We start from the raw sequence: 25,405 nt of genomic DNA, 5'->3' as shown, positions 1-25,405 counted from the left end.
AAGAAGAAATATTGAGGTTTTTTGGAAGTAGTATATTTAAAATTATTACTAATTTTTCTTGTGTTCAAGTAGATATCCCAAACATTTATAGAAACTTTAAATACTGAAATTAAAATTTCAAAATCAAACCTAAAAGTCAATGAATTGGCAAAATATAAGGCATGTTTAGGAAATAGCAAGTATATCAGGTGGCTAGACCCTGGCATAAGCAGGGGAAGAACTATCAAAATTTGGAAAGCTAGGCTGGGACCTAGAGGGGATTCATTACCAGTCTCCACAGCTTTTTCCTAATTTTAATAGAAAATAGGGAATTATTTTCAACGTTAGCCTGGCTGCAGTGTTTTGAATTCAGGCTATCAGGAAAGATGAAGAATATAAAGAATTTCAACACTGAGTCCTGAAGAGACGTACTGAGAACCTGAACTAAAATGTTGGGAGAAATTGAAAGGCAAGGTGATAGATGTAGCAGTAGATAAGTATTCTGGCTTTAGGCATTGATTAGATATGGGGTGAGAGAAAGATGAAAAATCGTTCATGCCTACACGCCAGGAAGGGAGAGGTACAAATCCAAAGAATATGGAAAACAGGAGGTTCCAGAGGGTCAGCAGCAATTTGGTTTTGGACAATTGATTTGGAAATGATAATGGAGTGCTTTACAAAAATGCACAGTAGGAATCTGAAAATTAAGAGAGGGGAACCTGAAGGTTAGAGTTTGAACTGGGAGTTTGAAAGAGGCAAAGAAAAAAATGTAGGCAGAAAATCCTGAGTCAGGCACCAAGTACACCCAGTGTGAGATTTGAATAGGGCCCTAGAGATCAACCAGCTTGACTTTCTCTTGTTAGATGAGGACATTTGGTGCTGAGACTTCAAGGAGGGTTTAAGGAACTTACTTATATGCTTTTATTTTGATTCACTCATCTATAAATGAAGGAGATGTTTGAGACTCCTTTCTCATAGATAAATCATAAAGTGATGTTGTTTCTGTCAAGGAAACATTTTATCATTGTTTTGTAATTCAGCCAGGAGAGAGATCTTGCTTGAAAGGTATTATTGCCTCAGTTATCTAAAGTATTTGTTTTTAATGACATGTTTTAGACTCCAGATTAAAATGAAAATATTAACTACAACATGGAAAAAGTACAAAGAAATGGTGATAAAACTCAAGATCAAAACTAAATGTTTTAGAAAAACCTGGTTTTGCCTTCAGTTTTCAAACTTCACAGAGCTGTAGTTTGATAGCCCAGAGTTAAGAAATGAAGAGACAAGACTGGAACTGACACCTGGGATGTTAAGACAGTGAAGTAATGCATGTCCCTCAACAGAGCCATTTGAAGGAATGATATATTCACCTCTCTAACTGAATACCTTAGGCTAAGAATTGGTTGACATAACAATCGAAAGCCTAATGGGTGTTGCATTATCTGGAACATCTGTACATTATTTCCTACTGGATAGTCCCTGAATGTCTTCTGCAATGAAAACAGAAAATTTTACTTGGTCCAAATTGCCAAATATTATGAGGGACATTAATACCTCCACCAATAGACTGCTAATTTAGAAATAAGCTTAGAAAAACTTGTTAAAGCATAAAAACAACAAATGAAATTATAATAGCTAACAGATCTGATTATCAAAGTCAAAAATTTTAAATGGCCATAAGTCACTGCAATGAATTAAAAATAAAATATGTTATATTAACCATAAATAGTTAATATTCTTAATATAGAAAGTGAGGTTATGAGCCTGGTACAGTGGCACATGGCTGTAATCCCAGTGGCTCAGGATGCTGAAGCAGGAGGGTTGCAAGTTCAAAGCCAGCCTCAGCAAAAGAGAGTCACTAAGCAACTCAGTAAGACCCTGTCTCTAAATAAAATACAAAATAGGGCTGGGGATGTGACTCAGTGGTCAAGTGCTCCTGAGTTCAATCCCTGGTATCTGCCCCCACCCTCCAAAAAAAGAAAGTGAGGTTATGAAGCAGTGGGTAATAGAATTTCCTCTAGAGAAAAACAGTTGAAATAAATGAACAAATAGTTAGCAAAGGAAAAGTAATACTTGCTAAAGTCCATAATAAGTTTACTATTAGTCAAAAAATTCAACACTTCTTTCATTGACACAATCCACTCTCAATAATCCCAAACCAACAACATTTGCTACCTTTGACAAAGATTAAGCATAATGATAATATTCAATGTGGGAAAATTAGCATTATATTGTGGGGATATAAATGTCCTTCATGAAATTTGGCAATTTGAATCATAATCTTAACAATGTGCAAATTCTTTGTGCTAGGCAGACTTCAGATGGTCCCCAAGTTTCCACCTCCTCATATGCTCACTTACAAAATCTATTGCCTTTGATTGAAGGTGGGATGGTGAACATAATGGGATAACCCTCCTGTGATTAAGGTAACAGTATCTGGCAAAGGTGAAACGATTTTCCAAACGTAATGAGGTTCCTAATTGGTTGACATTAAATCCAAAGGAAAACTATCCTTAGTGGGGCTTGTCTACTCAAAAGAGCCCTTTAGAAACAGTTGTTTGAGTCAGTGACAAGAAGGAGCATCAGACGCTTTCTTTCTTTTCTTTTTTCCCCTCCACATTTTTTTATTGGTGCATTATGGTTGTACATAATGATGGGATTTGTTGTTATATATTTATACATGCACACAATATAACAATATAATTTGGCAAATATCACTCCCCAGCATAGATGCTTTCTTTTTTGCTTTAAAGACACAAACTATCATATTGTGGAGATAGCCATGGCAGGGAACAGTGTGTGTTATCATTTGGAGCTTAAATGTCCCCCAAAAGGCCCATATGCTAAAGGCTTGGTCCCCAGCCTGTGGTGTTATCTGGAGGTAGTGAAAAGTTTAGGAGGTGGGGCCTAGTGGGAAGAAGCTAGATCACTGAGCGTGTCACCTTGAAGGGCATATTTGGACCCCAGCTCCTTCCTCTTTCTCTTTCACTTCACATTCACTGTGAGGTGAGCAGCCTCTCTCACCACAAGCTTCTGCAAGACATACTGTCTCACTACAAGTCCAAAAGCAATGGAGTGAGCTGACTATGGACTGAAACCGTGGAAACTGTGAGCTCAAATAAACTTTTTCTCCTTATAAGTTGTTTTTCTCAGGCATCACAGCAATGGAAAGATAAAACATAGCAAGTGACCTCTAGGAGTTGAGGAGTGATCCTTAAATCAAAAGGAAAACACAGTAAACTTCAGAAAGATCCACATCTCCAGATGAGATGCCATCCTGGTCAGCACTTCGAAGACTGCAGAGAGCCCAGTGAAGCCCTGCCTGGTGCACTGACCCACAGAATTCATGTGGTTAAAAAAATTATATATGTGTTGTTTTATGCTGATAAGTCTGTGGCAATTTGTTTCACAGCAATAGAAAATTATTACATTAATTGACTGAATAACTTAATCTAATCGTGCAAATTTATCCTGAGATATTAATCAGACATGCAAACAAAAAGTAAGGATGTTTATTTTAACATTAGTTACTGATGAAAGACTAGAAACAACTTAAAAATCCAATCACAGTAATTGAATGGACACATTCTGGTATACATGGAGATAAATAAACCAAAGTGATGAGACTGTAGGTAAGAAATTTTTCTTCCTGCACTTTCTATTTTTTCTTTGATAAATACCTGTTGGTTTTTTAAATGGTCTTATTGATATAACATTTTTGGAGGGTGGGTACCAGGGATTGAACCCACAAGTGCTTAACCACTGAGCCATTGATGTAACATTTTAAGCATACGTTCAATGATTTTTAGTAAATTTATTCAGTTGCAACCATCCTGTTAACCCAATGTAAGAGCACTCTATCAGTCCCCAGATTACAGTATTTATGTATAACTTCTTTGGCTGCTTTTGAGATGCATTTGTGTGTTGCATCCATGTAGTTACTTCTTTGTATTGCTGAGTACTATTCAATGGTAGAATCTTCTACATATTTTTCATGCCTCCACCAGTTGACAAGCATTTGGTTTACCCCAGTGTTTAGCTACCATGAATAGTTCTGTAATAAGCATTTTCAGACAAAACTTTTTGAGGACAGATGTTTTCATTTCTCTTGGGAAGATACCTGGGAGTGAAATTGCTGGCTCATATGTTAAGCATTCACTTAACTTTTTAAGAAATCACCAAGCTTTTGTCCAAGAGACTACCCTTTTTAACTTTTGAAATTTTTTTTTTGTTTTAAAAACTTTTTATTCTTTTTTGAGCTCTATCAGAAGACTTCTTGTGCTCATAAATGAATTTGGCAAAGTGGCAGGATACATGATAAACACTCATAAATCAATCATATTCTTATATTACAATAATGAATCTGCTGAAAAAGCAATTAGGAAAACGATCCCAATCACAATAGCCTCAAAAACAAAACAAAAACAAAAAAACTTTGGGAATCAATATAACTAAAGAGGTGAAAGAGCTCTACAATGAAAACTATAGAACACTGAAGAAAGAAATTGAAGAAGATCTTAGAATGTAAAAAGACTTCCCATGATCTTAGATAGGAAGAATTAATATTGTCAAAAAGTCATACTACCAAAAGTGCTATACAGATTCAATGCAATCCCCATCAAAATACAATGACATTCTTCACATAACTAGAAAAAGCAGTCACGAAATTCATTTGGAAAAATAAGAGACCCAGAATAGCCAAAGTCATCCTTAGTGAGAAGAGCAAAGAGGAGGAGGCATCACTATACTGGACCTGAAATTATACTATAGAGCTATAGTAACAAAAACAATATAGTACAGGAACCAAACCAGGCATGAAGAACAGGGGAATAGATTAGAAGACACAGAGAAAAACCCATATAAATACAGTTATCTGATATGAGACAAAGTGCCAAAAATATTCACTGGAGAAAAGATAGCCTTTAAACAAGTGGTGCTGGGAAAACTGAGAATCTATATGTAAAAGAATGAAATTTGACCTCTATCTCTCACTCTGCACAAAAGTCAACTCATAGTGGATCAAAGATCTAGGAATCTGGCCAGAAACTAAGCGCTAGTAGAAAATATAGGCTCCAGCATGTTGGCACAGGAACTGACTTCCTTAACAAGACACCTAAAGTGCCAGAAATAAAATTGGAATATCAATAGACGAGATGGCATGGAATTAAAAAACTTCTTTAGAGCAAAGGAAACAATTATGAGTGTGAAGAGAAAGCCTACAAAATAAGAAATCTTTGCCACCTGCTCCTCAGTTAGGGTATTAATATCCAGGATAAACAAAGAACTCAAAAACTTTAACCCTAAAATAACCCAATCAATAAAGGGGAAAAAGAACTAAACAGGTATTTCTCAAAAGAAGAAATACAAATGGTCAACAAATATATGAAAAAATGCTCAACATTTCCAGTCATCAGGGAAATGCAAATCAAAACTATAATGAGATTTTATCTTACTCTAATCATAATGGCAATTATCAAAAATACAAACAATAATAAATACTGGCAAAGATATGGGGGAAAGGTACACTCATATTGGTGGGATGGCAAATTAATAAAATCACTCTGGAAAGCAGTATGGAGATTCCTTTAAAAACTAGGAATGAAACCATCATATGTCCCAGCTATCTCACTCTTCAGTATTTATCCCAAAGATTTTAAATTAGCATACCTTAGAGATGTAGTCACATCAATGTTTATAGCAGCATAATTCACAATAGCTAAGCTATGGAACTAACCTAGCTGACCTTCAACAGATGAATGGATAAAGAAAATCTGGTATACATATATAATGGAATATTACTCAACTGTAAAGAAGAATGAAATCATGGCATTAGCTGGTAAATGGATGGAACTGGAGAATATCCTGCTAAGTGAAATAAGCCAGTCTCAACTGGTCAAAGGTCAAATATTTTTGTGATACACAGAAGTTAATCCAAAATAAGTGGGGGATGAGAGAGAGAGAGAGAGAGAGAGGGAATTTCATCAAAATAGAGAGAAGCTCAGTAGAGTAGACTAAGGGGATTGAGGGGGAAGAAGATAACCAGAAGAATGAGAAATTATACTCTATTATATATGATGTATCAAAGTACAACCTACTGTCATGTATAACTAATTGAAACAAATAAAAAAAAAGAATAGGAAAAGAAGAAGAAGGGATGGGAAAAGGGAAGAATGGAGGAATGAATCTGACAGAATTTTCATATGCACAGCCCAGCCATGAATATAGCACAGTGAATCCCAACCTCAAGTATAACCATAAGACACTAACTTAAAAAAACATAAATAAGTGGCAAAAAAGATCAGAAGAATAAGGGAGGAGATAAGTGGTGGGGGCAAGTGCTGGGGACTGAATTCGAGCAAATTATATTCATGCTTTTGTGATTCAATTAAAATGTATTCTTATATATATAGCTAAAAGGAATTTAAAAATTGTGTTCCTTTGTGTTCAATTTTATTTTTAATTGACACATACTTGTACATGTTTATGGGGTATGGTGTGATGTTTGGACACAAGTATACATTGTATAATGATCTGATCAGGGTAATTAGCATATCCAGGTGACTACCATCTTATGTCACCACTAGCAAGGAGTAACATTCATACCAACACTTGATGTTTTCAATCTTTTTTCTTGCAGCCATTTCAGTGGCTATGTGGTTTTAATTTGCATTTTCCAGATTACTAGAGATGTTGAGTACCTTTTCATGATCTTAGGTCTTTTTCTTGTGAAACAGTCAAGTCTTTAGCCCACTTGTTCAGTGGGTTGTTTATCACATTGTTGAGTTGTAAGTTATTTATATAATCTGAATGCAAGTCCCTTATCACACAGATGATTTTCCAAACATTCTATTTCACTCTATGGCTTCTATTTTAATTTTCCTAAAGCTTTTTTTGGAAGAGCAAACATTCACAGTTTTTTTATGAAGCTCAACTTTCAATTTTACTCTTCTATGCATCAAGATCCTGTCACATTGAATAAATCAAAGAAGGATCAGCTTATTTCACTTAGCATGATATCATCCAACTCCATCCATTTACCTGCAAGCTCCGTCATTTTAATCTTCTTTATGGCTGAATAATATTCTATTGTGTATGTATATCACAGTTTCTTTATCCATTCATCTACTGAAGGGCATCTAGGTTGGTTCCACAATCTAGCTATTGTGAATTGAGCTGCTACAAACTTTGATGTAGCTGCATCACTGTAGTATGCTGATTTTAAGTCCTTTGGTATAGGCCAAGGAGTGGGATAGCTAGGTCAAATGGTGGTTCCATTCCAAGTTTTCTAAGGAGTCTCCATAAGCCAATTCAAAAAAACCAAAGGCTGAATGATTTTATGATAAGTGGATGATGATATATAATGGGGGCAGGGAGGCAAGAATGGAGGAAGGATGGATTGTATAGAGGAAAATGAGGGGTGGGGAGGGTTTGGGGGGAAGGGAAGATAATAAAATGAGACAAACATCATTACCCTACATACATGTATGATTACGCAAATGGTGTGACTCTACTTTGTGTATAACCAGAGAAACAAAAATTGCACCCCATTTGAGTACAATGAATCAAAATAAAAAAAGAAGGATCTTCCTCTATTATTTTGAGAAATTTTATATTTTATATTTCACATTTAGGCTTATGTTCTATTTTGAATCAGATTTTGTGCCTGATTAGAGCCAAGAGTCTAAGTTCATTTTTTTTGTCTCAAGAATAGCCAATTATTCCAGCAATTGTTGAAATTAGTTTCCTTTCCCATTAAATTGCCTTAGCACCCTTGTCAAAAATCAATTGATCATAAGGTCAGAGTTTATTTCTGGAATCTTTATTCTGTTCTATTGATCTAACTTTACTCTCATATCATACTCTCTTGTTTGCTAAAACTTAATGGCTAGTTTTAAGATCAGTCAATGTGCATTAATCAATTTTGTATTTCTTATTCAAAATTATTTGGGCTATTCTAAGTCTTTTGCTTTCCTATATGAAATTTTAGGGTCAACTTATCAATATCTATGAGTAAAACCTGCTTAAAGTTTCATAGGGATTGAACAAAAGCAATAGATTAATCTGCAGAGACATGCCACATTAACAACAATGTTTGCCAATCCATAAACGTGGTATATCTCTTTCATTTAGAGCTTTAAATTTCTCACAGCAAAGTTTTGTAGTCTCCAGTGTACAGATCTACACTGGGTTAATATAAATTTCATTCCAGTATAATACAGCAATGTTGCTACAATATAGCCCAATTCTTTCATCTTCTTTATTTCTGCTGTTTATGCATATTCTCACATATATCTGAACACACACACATAACGTACTCAGCGGTACATTAAATTTTTAATTTAAAAAGGAAATTAAAAAATATTTTAATCAACCAACATTTTACCACTTTTAGTGCTCTTCCTTTCTCCCTATGTCTTTTAGTTTCCACTTGGAACTATTTAATTAAATCCAAAGGGCTGCTTCTTATACTGCTTGTAGATCATATCTTTAGGAGCTTTTCCAGTTTTTGTTTACCTGGGAATATGTTCATTTTGTCTTAATTTGACCAGAGGTGTGGGGGGGTGTTAGTCAAGTCAAATCTGTTAGACAGATTTTTCTCAAACACCTTGAGTCCTGAAGGCTTCTACCATCTGCTAACTGATGTTCCTGCAGATTAGAAGTGGAGAGTTCTACCATTCTCAAGTCCACCTTGGCATCCACTTGCTTTCAGGCTCTCTGTAGTCTTCCTGCACAAATACATAGGTTCCATACAGACCACAAATGTGTGGAGACCTTATCTAATCTTTCTATGGATCTCTCATATTTAGGATATCCTTACATAATTTCTCATTGACCTGCTGCTTGTCACAACTGGGATTGCAATTTCAGTTTGGAAAATCCACAGATATTCTTCTTTTGTTTTCTACTGACTTTGCTACTTGTAGTGGACAAAACTATGGTATTTTAACCCACTTCCAAGTTGAGTCAACCACTTTGTCATCAAAGTCAACAGTTTCCATGTCCAACATCAGGCTAATAAAACTACTCTTCTTAGTGCCTTAGCTGGGAGAAGAAGTGGGAGAAGTCCTTGTGAAGAAGGCCACAGATTCCCACTGTTCTTGTATGAAGCTGTAGAAAAATTTCAAAAATAAATGCTTCTCAAATTGTTTTCTACCTTTGACATTAATTTTTAATGACATTAATTTTTAATTTAAATTGACTTTAATTTTTGACATTTTTGACTGATTTTATATCTTATTTTTTTAAGATGAGAAGATTTATTGACCTCTTAACATCACCCATGGCTAGAAGTTCAAGTCATCCATTACTTATATAAGAAACCAAAACACTAGGTTTCAGGGCTATTGGAGAGTCCAAAGAAAAGCACCATTTCCCTGATCTCAATGCCACAAGCAGTTGCATAGCCTTCCACTGACACTCTCTGATTTTCTTTATGTGTATGCATGGCGTCTTGGCTGGTTTGCCATAGTCCTTAATAATGCTATAAGTAAGACATAATGTACCAGTTTGGTCTGTAGCTTCATCTCTGTTCCATGAAGCAGAGCTCCAGCCAACTAGTTTGCATTCATCTGCTCTTGTTGTGTAGGTGTGGGAAATCTTTAGTGGTAGAGATAAATATTGGGCAAGAAGCCAGGAATCCAAAGATTATAATAATCTTATTAAATAGCACAGGTTCAATAAGAGAAAAATAAATAAAACATGCTAGTTAGCAAACCTACAGCCTCTTCTCCAGACCACTCTCCTCACTGATTAAAACATCTCACTTATGAGTTATACAGTATGTAGACAAGAAGATTTGGGCTTACTTAATCAAAATTTTAGTATCATGGGTTTGCCTTGGTTTCATTTTGATTGCAAAAATCCCTTCAATCAGTGGCTTGTAAGAGAAATGTTTAGATTTTTCAAGACTAAGTTTTGTTTTGCACAAAATGTTCTTCATTTCATTGATTGGTCATTGTGTACACTGCATCTTGTTTTCTGGCTGGGAGTCCAGATGTATGGGAAGATGAGCACTTTATTGAGTCACTCTTTTCCAGAGCAGTGACTATTTCATATGAATAAAATGAAGTTTAATAAATCGTCTGGTAATGCCAGGCTTATGAATAGAAATGTATAAAGTATAGAAGAGGAAATCAATTCCTGGCAACCTAAAAATACACCAAAGAAAGAAAGGAACTGCAAAATTGTACAAGCTTGGCTGTTCTTTTTAGCAAACTTGACAGGCATCTTGCCTGCCAGGGAGCTTTGTAACCAGGACTGACTCAATCTCAGGAGTTAGGGTGGCAGCTGTGTCGTTCACTCCCTGACTGATATCCTACCAAGAGTGTTTGACAGACAGGCACTATTTGCTGTGAGAGGTTAATGTTACCCTTCTTTAAAACGAATAGTTTAATAAACTGAGCATCAAAATGGAGTTAAAGAAATCTCCAATTCCCCAGTCTCAGACTCCCAATCTGTCAGCTGGAGAGAAAACAGAGATGGAAATGTAAGGAGCTTATTAGCTGTCCCTTAAAATTCTCAGGTTAGAAAATCCAGTGTTCTAAAAATGAAGGCCTCAGAAAAAATGTCTTAACCTGAATTTTATAGTGAACTGAAACATGACTATTGGTAGCAGTTATTTTTCTGTGAAGAGAGGCATATGGTCCATTAGATAGTAGGGGACAGATATCATTTCGTGGTATTCAACAAACTTTTAAGGAAAAGATAATGGTAATGGTAGATATTGATACTAACATAGTTATAAAAAATTGTGTCAAAGTATTAAAAGGACTTGTTGAATGGAACTTTTCCTCTGTGTCTATTACCCTAGTATTTTCTTTTTTGGTCAACTTTCTTGAAAACTAGCATGGATTTGCTGTCTTCATTCCCTCCCCTCTTGACCCAGAGAAGAGCTCAGTCTAAAAGGCCATCTATCTTCTACACATTTCACCTGGAATGATGCATGGATCTGGCCCTGACTGTGAATCTGATTGAAGTCATTTCCTTCTTCCACTCTTGCCACATCAAATGGTTTTTAATATTGTCTTGTGCTCTCTGACCTTTCAAGCATCAGCACATTCCTTGGTTTAGCCTCCATTGCTTCATGACTGGCAGATAATATGGGTCCTGTCCAGATTTATGGCCCACATTGGTACAGATCTGTATATTTTTATTGTTAGCAGCTGCTTGATCCCTCACTCCTAACCCTTCCCTTATTTTTTTTCAAGGATAATAATATCATTTCGACAAATGAGGAGAGAAATAACCCTAAGTCCCACCTTCCTGCCCTGGAGGTTAATGCATTTCTTTCCTATCCAAATTTTCACAAAAGAATGATTAAGGTTCTCAACAATAAACTTCAACTGTGGTTGTCATTAAATAGGTATTTTATTGTGGAAACATGAACCCACTGTCTGCAAATCTTTATTGGACAAGCTCATCCCAATGGATTACAAGGGATCTCCTCTGGAAATTGGTCACTTAAAGAAGTTTTGTTTTAATACAGTTTTTGTGTAATCTCACAGTTGGCAGAATGGCTGAGCCTGATGATATCCAACCCCTGCTGATATGGAACCCATGGCCCATTGTGGCAGGAGAATTAACCTCCAAGATCAGTTTGCTTGAGACCAAGTATCACCCCGTGATTGATGAGTTGGATATTCAGCACATCTTTCCTATGCATTGCTGAGAGTGAAACTGTAGACTCAGGGTAGAGGATGAGCCAAGTAAAAGGGTAGGAAGAGAAGCCCAAAAGCTACACGTTGGGGACAGTGACCTCTTACTGGCTCACTGGATCTTTTAGCCCTTTAGAATATCAGCACAAGGAAACTTGTCTTTGAAGAATTTTTTATAGACATGCAGTAGGCATTGCTGACAGAACAGGGCAGTCTATTTTGCAAGGTGTGCTATGGACACCTGGAATAAGGTTATTGTTACTCTTTCAGTGGTAACAGTTACTCTTATAATTGTTTTTCTCATTCTCTCAGAGGCTTTTGGTAGGTGCTGATGGAGAAACAGATCTCAGTTTTGAGTAGGGGCAATCAGGCCCCATCAGCAGGCTAAATAGAAAAGCATTCCATCTGAACCTTTCACCCCAGACAGGATATACTCTGAGGAACCACCCTGCTTCCCATCATGGCTCAAAAACACCCCAGAGGAGGTCATTTTAGGCCTGAAAGTTGAATCCATTATTTCCAAGCCCTTTTCACTATGAAAGAAATATTTAGCAAGTTCTCTGTAGTTTGGTGAAGCTCTCATATTAATGAAACAGATATATTCTTATAGTCACTCTGTATACAATTAAATTTATACAAAAGAACCAGAATATAGAAACTTTTTGTGCTTTGCTTCTCCACTCTACTCAATATTATGTTTTAAAATTCCATCCATCTTAATATAGCTGCAGTTTATTCTTTTTCACAGCTGTATAGGATTCTGTGATATACCCTATATCATTTTTTTTCCCCATTTTGCAATCAGTGTGCATTTAGATCATTTCACCATAATTATAGATTCTGCTGCTACTTATTTCCTGAGGCACATGTGAGAATTTCTATATTGCATATGCATAGGAGTAGAATTGCTGTGTTGTTGGATCATGTGCATATTAAACTTTAATAGATAATGCCAAATTATTTTCCATAGTGAAAGAATAAGGTATATTCCTGTTAACAGTGCATGAGTGTTCCTTTTGTTCTACATACTCATCTATACTAGGCATTGTGCAACTTTAAATTTTTTCTTTTCACTGAATGTGATTTTAACATGTATTTCTATGATTTCTAAAATGTTAGAATAACTTTTATAGAACTAATTAGTAATATATATTTCCTCTTCTTGAAATGCCCAAAGGGGTTAGGCTTTTTATTGATTTATGAGAGTTCTTTATATATTCTAGATACTAATTCTTTGTCAATTAGACATCTTGCAAATATCCAGTATTTATCTACCTCTCTTGTTTTTTGTGAAGTCTTTTGAGGAAAGAAATATAGTTGAATTCTATCATAATTATATGAATGATTTTCATTTTCCATTTATTTTAAAGAAATTAATCTATTTCCTGAGTTCATAAAGGTTTTCTGCTTATAATTTCTCCTAATGGTTTGACATTTTTGCCTTATTTTATTTCTTTATTCACCTGAAATTGCTTTTATTTTGTGTCATGAGATAGGAATCCATTTTGATTTTTGTATACATATAAAAATTCCCAGATCAGAAAGGATCTCTCCTTTCTCACTGATATTAAGTACTTATTCTGTCATATATCAGGTATGCATATATGCATGGGTCTATTTTTTGGTTATTTTGTTTCATTAATCTCTTCATTTATGCTTATAGCAATGATTCATGGTTTCAGTTACTAGAGTTTCTTCTGTCTCGCTATGTCTTGACTATTCTTAAGGATTTCATCTTCCGTATAAATTCCAGAGCTAGCCTGTCATGTATACAAAACCGAGCAGTAAGTGTGGCTTGATTGACATTGTGGATATCTAACATCTTTACATCATGAAGTCCTTCCACATGAATTTCTCTCCACTAATTAAGCCTTTTAATGTTTCTGAAGTTAAACTCTTAATCTTTTAATAAAATTCTTACAGATCTTTTTGATTCATTTCAAGGCATGATATATATATATATATATATATATTTGCTGCTTTGAATATATTATTTCTTTTTGAGAACTTCATTTCTAACCATTGTTGCTGAAGGGAAATACAATTGCATTTTTCTTGTGCCTGTATTCATCAATTTTTATGAATAGTGAATAATTTTCTGTAAAACTTTGTTTCTTTTTTATGTAACTGATTATATCTCTGCAAATAGACATTATTGTTTCTTTCAAATTCTTATATCTCTTGAAATTATGGAATTTAAAAAAATGAATTACTGAGCATAATTTTTGCTGCAGGTTTTTTTTTTTTCTTTTTATCACTCATGGCTGAACTTTATCAGAAGTTTTTTCTGCATTTATTGAGATATTTTCCCTCCATTAATCTGTTAACTTGGCATATTATACAATAACATTTTTAATGTATTAATCTGATATTGGTCTTTGGCTCTGGTAAGTTATATTATTATACATTGCAGAATTCAGTTTACTAATATTATTTGTGATTTCTGTGTCTGTGTTTATGAGGAAAATGTCCTGTAATTTTTATTTCTTAGCAATTTCTTTGCTACTTTATATATCAATGTAATATTAGTATGATAAAATGAGTCATGAAACATTCACTTTCTGACCTTCAAATGGGTTTTTAAAGATAATGGAATTTACTTACAAAGTCAATGAATCTCTCACATTGATTTTTTTTTTCAGAAAGATTCAAATTTACTGATGAATGTCTTCAGGTATTTATTTCAGGACATTTAGATTTTCTATACCATCTCTTTATTTGCCACCAAATTCATCTTTAAAGTATATAATTCAGTGTTGTACTATCATTCCACCACCTAATTTGAGAACAATTTCCTCACCACCCCCATAAAAGCTCATTTTCATTAGCAGTCACTACTCATTCCCTTCTGGCTCTAGCTGAGAGCAACCACTATCTACTTTCTGTCACTGGATTTTTTCATTCCAGGCAATTCACATAAATGGAATAATATATGGTGGCATTTGGTGCATGGTTTCTTTCACTTAACAGTGTTTTTGAGGCTTACTCATTTAACATTGATTAGTACTCAATTCCAAAGACTGAATAATATTCCATTGTATATATGTTCCACATTTGGTTTATCTGCTTCATCAATCCATGTCCATGTGATTCTTTCTATGTATGAATAACACTGCTCTCAACATTCATGTGCAAGTTTTTGTGGGACATATGTTAAATTCTCTTGGGTATATACTTAGAAATGGAATTTCTGGTTCATGTGATGTCTCTATGATTAACTTCTAAGGAACTGCAAACTGTTTTTCAAAGTGACTCCACCATTTTACATTCCAATGTATCCACGTCCCTGGCAACACTTATTATTTTTTGTATGGGTTTAGACACAGTTCCAAGAATGAAGTGATACTCCTTTTCATATCAGCTTTTGTAACTTATATTATCTAGAAATTGTCCATTTCAATCGTTTTCGATTTTCTAGGCAAAAGTTATTGATAATATCCTTTTAAAGTTAATGCATCATTTTACTTCTAAAAAAAGTATGACTTCTTAAACTTTTGCTCAGCATTGCTAGATATTTGTCTATTTGTTATAATTTTCAAAGAAATAACTTTTTCTTTGTTAATTCATCTTATTGTCTCTTTCCTTTGATTCTATTTTGACAATTATCATTTTTCTAAAAGAAAAAGTCTTATTGATCCTTTTTTTCTTTTTTCTATTTTTAAAATATATATAAATACATATATATATACACACACACATATATATTTTAGTTGTAGATGGACACAATATCTTTATTTTATTTATTTTTGTGTGTTGTTGGGGATCGAAACCAGTGCCTCACAGGTACTAGGCAAGCTCTCTACCACTGAGCTACAATCCCAACCCCTGGGCCTATTTTATTTTTGAGAGTAAACCTAAGTTAATTTGACACTTAATTCATTAACTGAGCTGCTCTTCTTTTTCTAATATACTCTTACACTTCATATTTCCTTTTAAACACCTTTTAAAACTTGCAAACAATAATATATAATGTTTTTATTATTATTTTCTTCAATCTTTTAAAGTTCCCTTATGGTTTATACTTTGTTTTGTGATTTTGTTTACTTATTTTTAGAATTATATCTTTACACTCACAAGCACATTGTTAAATTTGTTACTGATTTATAACTTAATAGTATTGTGCCTAGGGAAATGTTATGTGTGAAATCAACTCTGAAATAATGAGACTTGCTTTATGGCACAGAATTTGGTTAATTGTCATAAAAGAACCATTCATTACTCTAAAAGTATGTATTCCTGAGTTAAGTGTGATGTGTCATTCATATATATATATATATATATATATATATATATATATAGTTAGATCAAGCATGAAAATTGTTTTTCAGATATTCTATAGTCTTCCTCATTTTTCTCTCATCAATCTATTACTGAGAACTGTGCTAAAATCTGCTTTGATGCTGGATTTGTCAATATCTCCTTATATTTCTGAAAATCTTGGGTTTTCATATTTTGTTAGTGTATTATTAGATGACTATAAGATTTGAAATGTTATATTTTTCTGGAGATTTCTTTATTATTATTATCTTCTAATCATAATTATCTTCTATCATTGGCAATGTGTTCTACTTTAAAGCTTTTATTTTCTTCTGATGATTGAAAATTTGTATCAACTCTTTTTAAAAATCATATTTTTACTCTATAATCTTTTTGATTAGGTTTTAGGCCTATTGCTATTACTTTTTCTGTAGAAAGGGTCTGATGATTGCTGTGTTTGACTTTGATTGTATTCCATTAACAATCATTGTTATTTTCAATGTATTTGTATTTATCTTTACCATATAGTTTGTGTTTTATGATGATAATTTAATAATGTTTGGATTTCTTGTTTTCTGCTTTTCTTGTCATCATTTTGATAGAATAATTTCTCGCTCCTCATTCCATTTTTCTTACTAATGGTTTGGAAGTTATAAGCTCTACTTGCATTCTTTGAGTTTGCTTTAGAATTCTTAACATGCATATTTAACCTAAAGTCTAAATCCAAATCTTTACCTTTCTCCCCAATAATTCTCAGACCTTAATTTCTTTTAAGTCTGATAACCCTGTCCAGATTTATACACTGTTATTTTTCTAGGATTTAAATTCTATCCCATATTTTTCAATGCCCCAAATGAGACGTTGTATTTATTGCTTAATAACATCACTATTTGCTGAGATTTCCTATAAAGTCATCTCCCCTATTTGTTTTTGTATATTATACTTTCTTAATGTAATAATTCTTGTTCTACCTGAAGTTCAACTTGTCTTGTAAGTTTCTTTAGTGAAGGTGTGTTCATATTAAATCAGTTTTGTTTTTATATTTTGTAAGGGGAACATATTTTCTTTGGATATATACATCTAGGTTGATAATTTCTCTCTCTCTCCCCCTCATGCACACTTTGAAGATAGCATCCTAATACAATCTGTCTCCCATTTCTCTTCTTGAGAACCTGGCTTTTAGTCAAAATTCACTTCTTGGTAACAGTCTGGCTTGGTTCTCTTTCTCCCCACTTCATTGCTCTTTATAGTCTTCTCTTTACCTTTTTTGTTGTCCTGCAGCTTTACCATATTGTGTCTAGTTGAAGATTCTCTTATACTTACTCTTTTTAAGCTTTAGTAGATTGAATACGAAGATGGCCATTTTGATCAATTCTGAAAAATTCATAGCTATTATTGCTTCAGATATCATCTCTACCTAATTTCTTTATTTTGGACTTTTGGAACTATGATGAAATATATGGTAATTCTTTTTTATTCCATCCCCTTTGTATTTAATATTTAAAAATATTTTCTCTTCATCTCTTTGTGCTGTAGTTTTTTCAGATTTTCCTTCCACTTTACAAGCTAATTCTTTGGCTATATCTGATCTATTGTCTAATCCATCCATTGTGATTTTAATTTTAGATGTGCAGTGCTTCATTTCTAGAAGTTCTAGTTGGTCATCCTGTACCTGGTAGTCTCTTATTTCTGAAGTCTTCTTCCTCTCACTCATGGTGGCTTGTTTTGATAGGGAGGGAGCTCCTGTTCCTTGGGACTTTACACGTGAGCAATGATTTGAGACATGGATGTAACATGCATTTTCACAGAGAGAATTTGTTTGCTTTTGGCAGGTGCTTGGGCATCAAAATCAATCCACGGTACACTCAATTAAATTTTTTGCTTAAGGATATTAAGGCTACATAAGAAATGTGACTTGAAGACACACGTCAGTGTCAGAGTGAGCAAGCAGTTGGGAATTCTCATGAGAGAACTTCTAATCTTGTTTACTTCTTGGCTTAGATTCTAGGTGGGTTCATACAAGTTCCTCTATGCAAGACTGTTTCTTCTAATTTCCACCCCCTCCTTGCCATGATTTCTGGTTTTATGTGGGAATCTCTGATAGCCTTCTTCATTTCTTGTGCTCATCATGAGTCAGGCTCTCTTGTCAGTAAAAGCGAACAGATGCTCTCAAAGTAAACTTGGTTTCATACTTGCTGCTCTAGGTAATGTTTTCCCATTGTTTGTAGTCTCTCTTATATTCTCTTATAGTCTTATATTCCTGCTCAACACAGCTATGTCTCAATACTTTAAGATATATTTTGTCCAATAATTTATGAGCATTTGGACCACAGAATTGTCTTTATCTAAGACATTTTTAGGCAAAGAAAAACACTGATCCCTCCTTTAAATTGATTTTGACACCAGGCATGTTGGTACTCCCCTGTAATCCCAGTGGCTCAGGAGGCTGAGGCAGGAGGATTATAAATTTGAGGCCCGCCTCAACTTAGAAAAACTCTTAGCAACTTGCAAAATAAAAAATAAAAAGTAAAAAGGACTAGGGATGTAGCTCTGTGGTAAAGCACCCCTGGGTTAAATCCCCAGTACCAGGGAAAAAAAAAAAAAAAAAACAACAACTTGATTTTGGCAGTCTTACTTTCTGCATCCTCTTTTAAAAGTCTTTCATAATCCTCTATGTGTTTTGCTTCCCATTTCCATGGTTTACTCACCTGCAGGCAAGGAAGGAGCCTGCTGTGAGTCACTGCTCACTAAGCATGCAAGGCTATTTTGGTGCCTTGCTCTAGGAGTTCCCTCATGAATTGAGTTCAGACTGAGTTAACTCTTTTCATCTGGTAATGTGTCCCTGGAGCTCCCCTCACTGAGTCATTCTGGATCCAACCTTCCTCGCTCCTGTGGATGCCTGACTAGCACATCTTCTCTCATGATTGCACCAAGGACTTTTTCAGTTTTAGTCCACTCATCTTGTTTCTGCCCTTCCCTACTTTCTTTAAAGGAAGTGACATGGTTCTTCAAATTGCCACTGCTTTGCTCTTTGCAACTCAACATTTCCTTTTAAAGATTTTTCTCTCCTATTGTTTTCACATGTAGATTGCTACCATCAAGCCTGTCTGCAAACATATGCAAAACAATTCTAAGATGTGAATTTAGCAAATGTAGACCTATTATTTGCTAACTTTCCTTGTGTATTTTCTGTTTGCTGTGTCTTGCATAAATACTGTGTAGTATTATCCCATTTAATCCTCCTGATTATATCAAGAAGCAGGTTTTATTAAAAAAAATTCCCATTCTTTAGATGCAGAATTTGAAACACAGACAGATTAACTATCATACTTACATTTTCTTGCTATCAAATAGTATGAATGCATTTGACCTAGACAGTATGATTTCAGAGCCCATATTTTAAAGTAGGCAACATAACATTCTGATAAATAAAGCTGGGTTTGTAAAGTAACTAGCCACATTGTGGGCATTCATCAAGTGTTTGCTTCTCCTATTTATGTCATGCACATTCTCATATCCATGTGATCTGGGGAGAGGGATGGGATTTCTAAACACAAAGCTTTAAAACTGACAAGATAGGTAGCTAGGGACATGATTACAATATCAGAAACTGGACTCTTCTATAAACCCTTGAGAGTAGATCAGAATCTCTAGAGCATTAGCTGCATTGCTACTTAAGCCTGATTCAAAAATCACATGTAAATTTCTAAATTTGATTTGGGCTAGAAATCTCCTCCCTTAATATAGCAAATTGAATATGCCGTTGCTAAAATCATCTGTTGGGTATCAGAATCCCATTATTGATGCCTTTATGCACAACTTACTTCCTTAACATATATATACATATATATATATAGATAAATATATATATATATATTTATTTTTTACTATGAAGAACAGGTATTCAATCTCTGTGTTGAATTCTGAGTTGGGATAACAAATCTCATAACTTTTATAACATAGATTTATTTTCCTTATTTAGAAAACAAGGTGGGGAGAATTAACAATGAAAGTCATAAAAAATGCTGGGCACAGACATGAGTGTCTGAGAGCTCTCTCAGTGGAGAGACCCCAGGATCAGGTGTTTTGGCAGTTGGACCTTCTATGGTATTTGGATCAATGAATTCTTGAAGCTTGAAAGGGCCATAGAGATAATCAAGCCCAGCACCTTTACTTTGCAGAAGGGGAAATAGATGCTCTGAGAAAAGTGATTTGCAGGTGGTCACCCTTGAACTGCAGGCCTGGCATCCTGAGCCATCCTTTCACAGAGTCATAGCCCAAGCCATTTCTGATGACATGTACTTGACAATAACTTGTCAGCGTCTGAGGATGGGGGTCAAGAGACCACGGGGATAAAACTCCTCTTTGAATTGTAAAAAAGACATGGCCCAAGAAGTCAAAATACTTTTCTAAAGTAATGGAAAAAACTTCTGAGGTCAAACCTGAACACATTCAGGAAATTTCCAGTATAAACTTCAACTTCTGTGCAATACCATTCTAATTTGGTGGTGGTAAATATAAGCTTCTGATCAGCAACTTGTCAAATACATTTATTTTTAAATCCCTCTTTACTTAAAAGCACATCTGCAGACTATTCTTAGCCGAGCTGTAGCATCAGGGACACTCTTATTTCTCTGTGACTGCGGAGATGAAGGGTTCTCAAGGGTTAAATGTTGTTGGCTAAATACTGTCATTAAAAATAGAATTCCAATAAAGCAAAGCACCTAGGCAGTCTGTGGGAGTCAAGAACGTGTTAATTTGTCTTAATAAGAAAAAAAAAGTTTCACATTGAATATATTATATGGCTCATTATAAAACCCAATCCATAAAATGATTTGTCTGTTAAAGATTAACATAGAGAGAATAGATTTGCATATGCAGGGAAAATAGCATGCTTGGAAATATGTAGCATTTGAGAAAAATATGCTCTTTTGAAAAGTGATTTGCAATAAGGCAGCTTGTTTGGGGCAGCTCAATGTGCACAAAATTTTGCAGAGGATTGCATCTTTCCATCCTCAAATAGAACACTAGCAGATCTTTGAGGATCATCTGGAAGGTTTCAGGAGCTGCTAACTTATTTCTAAGTTTATATTTTCAATAAATTGAAAAGTTTGGATGCCTGTTCTAACTGTAGGCAAAAGCAGGAAATGGGAAATTTTTTTCTTTGAAATTATTTTCCTTTTCCTGCAGTCACAGGGCAGGGGCTTTATGTGACTCTGTGTCCCACCCTTGGGGTATTCACAGGTTCTGAAAAAAGCCCTCAGTCTTAAATGTATCTCTTTTCTTTCTCATGTGGATGATCTCCTTGGTTGTACTCAGTTCTCAGGAAGGAGACCCTTCCTCTGGCCTAGGGCACAATGGAAAATAATGAGCAGTAGTTCAAACTAATTAGTTTATGGGTCATCAGACTAATTAGTTTATGGGTCATCAAACTATGTATTAGCCCTACAAGTGGATGGAATATTTAGCTCAGATAAAATACAGTCATTTTCTGTATATTCTGAGAAATTGACACGGATGCTGGACTAGTGAACACTCTGAAAGTGTGAGTGATCCTGTTTTCCAAGACATGAATATTCCTCGGACTTTTAGAAGTGACTGTGAGCATTCCTGGGTGCATGCAGTAAACCCCACACCCAAGCAGTGTTGGATTTTGTGGGATAAGGAGTTATATGACAGGCCACAGGGTGAACCTCACTCTCCATGGCAGAAGAGGTGAAGCAGGCCATGTGTGCCCACGTGTGGCCTTTGAAGATAGACAAAGAGCTCTGGGGCAACAAGCAGGCACAGTATCACTGTGCAAAGAATTTTTGAATTAAATTGTTCTTCCACTGAACAAATAAGAAAGCACTAAAATAAACACAGAGGGGTTAATCTTTACCATGCTGTGCAGGTAGAAATCCTATTACCATTAACAGATTTACAAACATAAGTCTAACATATCCACAGGAGACTGTTTGCAAACATTGTATGATGAATAACAATGATACAATTAAAATCTTAGGATCATTTATTCTATGACTATTAGCAAGAGACAACTTTTGTCTTCACATCACCATCCCATGATGGAATCTCATTTTCAATCTGGGCTTAGGTGTATATAATCCAATTAGCTAATATCTAATATGCCATTTGTTTGTGTGTATGTATGTTTATATATGTGATCTTAGTATCAAACAAGAACAAAAGTTTACTATTAAGCAAGAACTATCAAAATGAAAGTTTTCAGACTTAATTTAAGTTCTTTCACGAAACATTTTCAAAGCCAATATTAATTCTTTTCTATTGGTAAGACTTCACATCAACACAAAACATTTAAATTAGGAAGACCCTTCTCAGAGATTATTTCAAACAAGTTACATGTCTTAAAGGATAGAGAGAAATATACTGTAGATTTATTTGGTGGAGTACTGTTAAATTTATCTCATGCATATAGGAGTTGATCATATTCTACATTTTATATGTATATGTAATTTTTAGTAAGTAGACATTTTAAAGGAAAAAGTGAAGCATATTATGTTGAACTTGATTTTTCTCTAAAAAATAAATTATTTAATTATTTAAAGAACTAGATTCTTTTACTGTGTTTTTCCTCTCATTTTTCATTTAGCAAATATTTATCTAGTGACTCCTTTACATCAGACAATTAGCTCCTCATTTCCTCATCCATTTTTTCAATTATATTTAGCCTTTCCCAAGGCTTTGTTTATTTAAGGAATGCTTTTTTTTTTGTTTGTTTGTTTGTTTGTCTTAGAGAGATTATAGTGCCTTTTCCCTGGGATGACATTGACTCAAAGAAACTCATACTTCATTTCATTTAAAAATCACCAACAGTAGATTCATAAAAAATGAGAAATTCACTTAAATCAGCAAACCTTGAAAACAAGAGTATAAAAATGTAAATAAACCTGAGTTAAGGATTTGCTATTATTGTGATTTTTATTTTAACCATTGTTCAGTCTCAATTACAATGAAGAGAGTTGGATTCTATGTGCAATGTCATCATTTATTGACTCTATATAGATTCACTATAACTTTATACCACTAATGAAAAAAATCCCTCTTTGATATTTCCAAGCTAGGCTTACTTGTTAACTAACATTTAATAAATTGTAAAACAATTGCATTTAGATATTGATCTCTTTTCTGTGATATGTTTTTGTCTCAATGCTTTAAATGGAAAGAAATAATTATTGCCTGGGGAAAAACATTGCTACTGAGAAGTATCATTCATATTTAAAGAAAAAATTTGAATTCCAAATTTAAATTTTAAAACATTTAAAATAAACTTAGCAAAAGCAATGCTTCTTTAAAAGCCAGTTTGTCTCCACATAGGCAGAAATTGATCAGGGAAGGGCAAGATGTAGATGTGACACTGCCCTGTCTATGACAGTGCATGGACACCTTTGGGGCCCTCAGAAAGCCCCTCACTGAAGTACACATTCCATGATCTGCCTTTGCTTTGCCATATCAGGAGGGAGAGTCGCTTGAAGTGGGAAAGAGCTGTGATTTGAAAGGTCTAAGCTTGGACTTCCTTGGAAAGATTAGTGAAAATAAGTCAAGGGAGGCAGACAAGAGGGCTTTCTGGAAGAAATGGGAATAATAAGAACATAACACAATTCCCTTAATAAGTGGAATTTTCTGAGAACCTCAGATCCTTCCCCAATGTTTTCATATTCAAAAAATTAAAGAACATGTATAGATGTTCAACTACTTAGTACTTAGTCTACAGTAAAGATTGCTGTTGCTAATGAAGCAGTCCCACCTACCACACACACACACACACACACACACACACACACACACACACACACACACAATCTTCCTTCTCCTAAGTGAAGACAACAATGTAAGAAGTAAGTTGTCTGTAACAGCTCAAAGGCAAACAAGCATGTACTCGCACTGACTTGTTTGTACCAAATGCCATTTAAAGAACTTTTAATCTTCATCAATACAAGGAGAAGTAAGTGCTGCAAAATTGTCTTCATTTTATAGTTAAGAAAACTGAGGTGCAGAGAGGTTAAAATCATTACCCAATGTCACACAGCTAATAGATAGTGGAACTAGGATTCCAATACATGTAGCCCAACCTCAGAACTCACGCTCTTAAATGCTACACGTGCAAAGACAAGTAAACTTTCTCCTGCCTTTGCTACCCACCACATATGTGAAAAGCAATGTTTAGATTGCAGTGAGCCTCCTTATCAGTGAAATGAAGTCCTTACCACCACAGAAAGATGGCATTTTAGACTATGGAAAGAGCTAAATGCTGCAATCCACAATATTATGTGGCCATGATTGAATCAGCCATTGAAGAGTTTGCTCTTCCAGTCCATTAAAAAGAATCAGATACAAGAATACTTCCCTGAGCAACTCCACAAAACAATCTTGTCTGATAGCAATGAGGTTTCTTTGAGTAAGTCATTAGCTTCTTCTAGAAGACAGAAGGAAAAACATAGGAGGTAATATGTGATGACAAAAAGTGTAATACAGAAAGGATTTATGCCAGAAACTGATTGAGTGGTGATAGTACTCAAAACACTTTAAGAATTTGAGAAATTATTTACATAATCTATGCATATATAATAATATATAAATATACCATATATGTACATATATATATATTTTTTTTTACTAAATGATAACAAAGAATTCACTTTGACAGTGTAGACACAACCATGCACACTTCATGGTCAAAACAATAGAAACAACATAAGAGTTCTCAAACTAAAAAAGAATTTACATTCTTGAAATCTTTGTAGACCAAGGTAATTGATCTTCATCTGTAGTTACTGACATTATTAAATATGACCTTTTCAGGGCATTTCAAACTTTAATTCAGAGTGTTTTTTAACTTAAAGTGAATTTCTATTCAATCTATATACAGCCTAATAATGTTTGGGGAATTAAAGAATTTCTGTCCATTAAAATCCCTATAAAGTTTCTTCCTATATATAAAGAAAACAGAGGAACTTAGATGCTCTTTCTTTCCTCTAATATCATCTAGTTTAATCTCAAAGAAAAGACTAAACTTTACTGTGAGCACATTCTGATTACTCTACTTAATCAAGGGTCAGCCACTTGCACTACATTTGAATCAAACTCCTTTACAATTTTTTAAAAATCAAGCTTCTTATTGTGAGATAATTTTAAGTTCACATGTAGTTGTAAGAAATAATACAGAGAGATTCCATGAACTCCTTACTCAGTGCCTACCCCATACCCATGGTGACTACCCCATACCCATGGCTGATTTGAACTAAATCTCTCCACCTCCAAATTCACAGGTTGAAGTCCTAATGCCCAGTACCTCTGAATGTGACTGTATTTGAAGATAATTACCTTTAAAAAGGTAGTTATAGTAAAAATCAGGTCATTAGGTCCTAATCCACTACAACTGCTAGAGAGGTAAAGTCATGCAAATATATAGAGAGAAGTCAACCACCTAGAAGCCAAGAAGAGAGGGCCTCAGGAGAAACCAACACAGATACACCTTGATATCAGACTTCCAATCT

The 25,405-nt window shown here is 34.5% G+C and overlaps 1 protein-coding gene across 4 annotated transcripts in view; it reads right to left on the bottom strand.

The window, feature by feature from the left end:
* XKR4 (XK related 4) overlaps window positions 1-25,405 on the bottom strand; it is a 431,016-nt gene that overhangs the window by 68,581 nt on the left and 337,030 nt on the right. The window lies entirely within an intron of this gene.

Source organism: Sciurus vulgaris (assembly GCF_902686455.1).
Source record: "Sciurus vulgaris genome assembly, chromosome: 1".
NCBI lineage: Eukaryota > Metazoa > Chordata > Mammalia > Rodentia > Sciuridae > Sciurus > Sciurus vulgaris.
The sequence above is the reverse complement of the archived record's forward strand: the minus strand, read 5'-3'. Positions and strand labels throughout refer to the sequence as shown.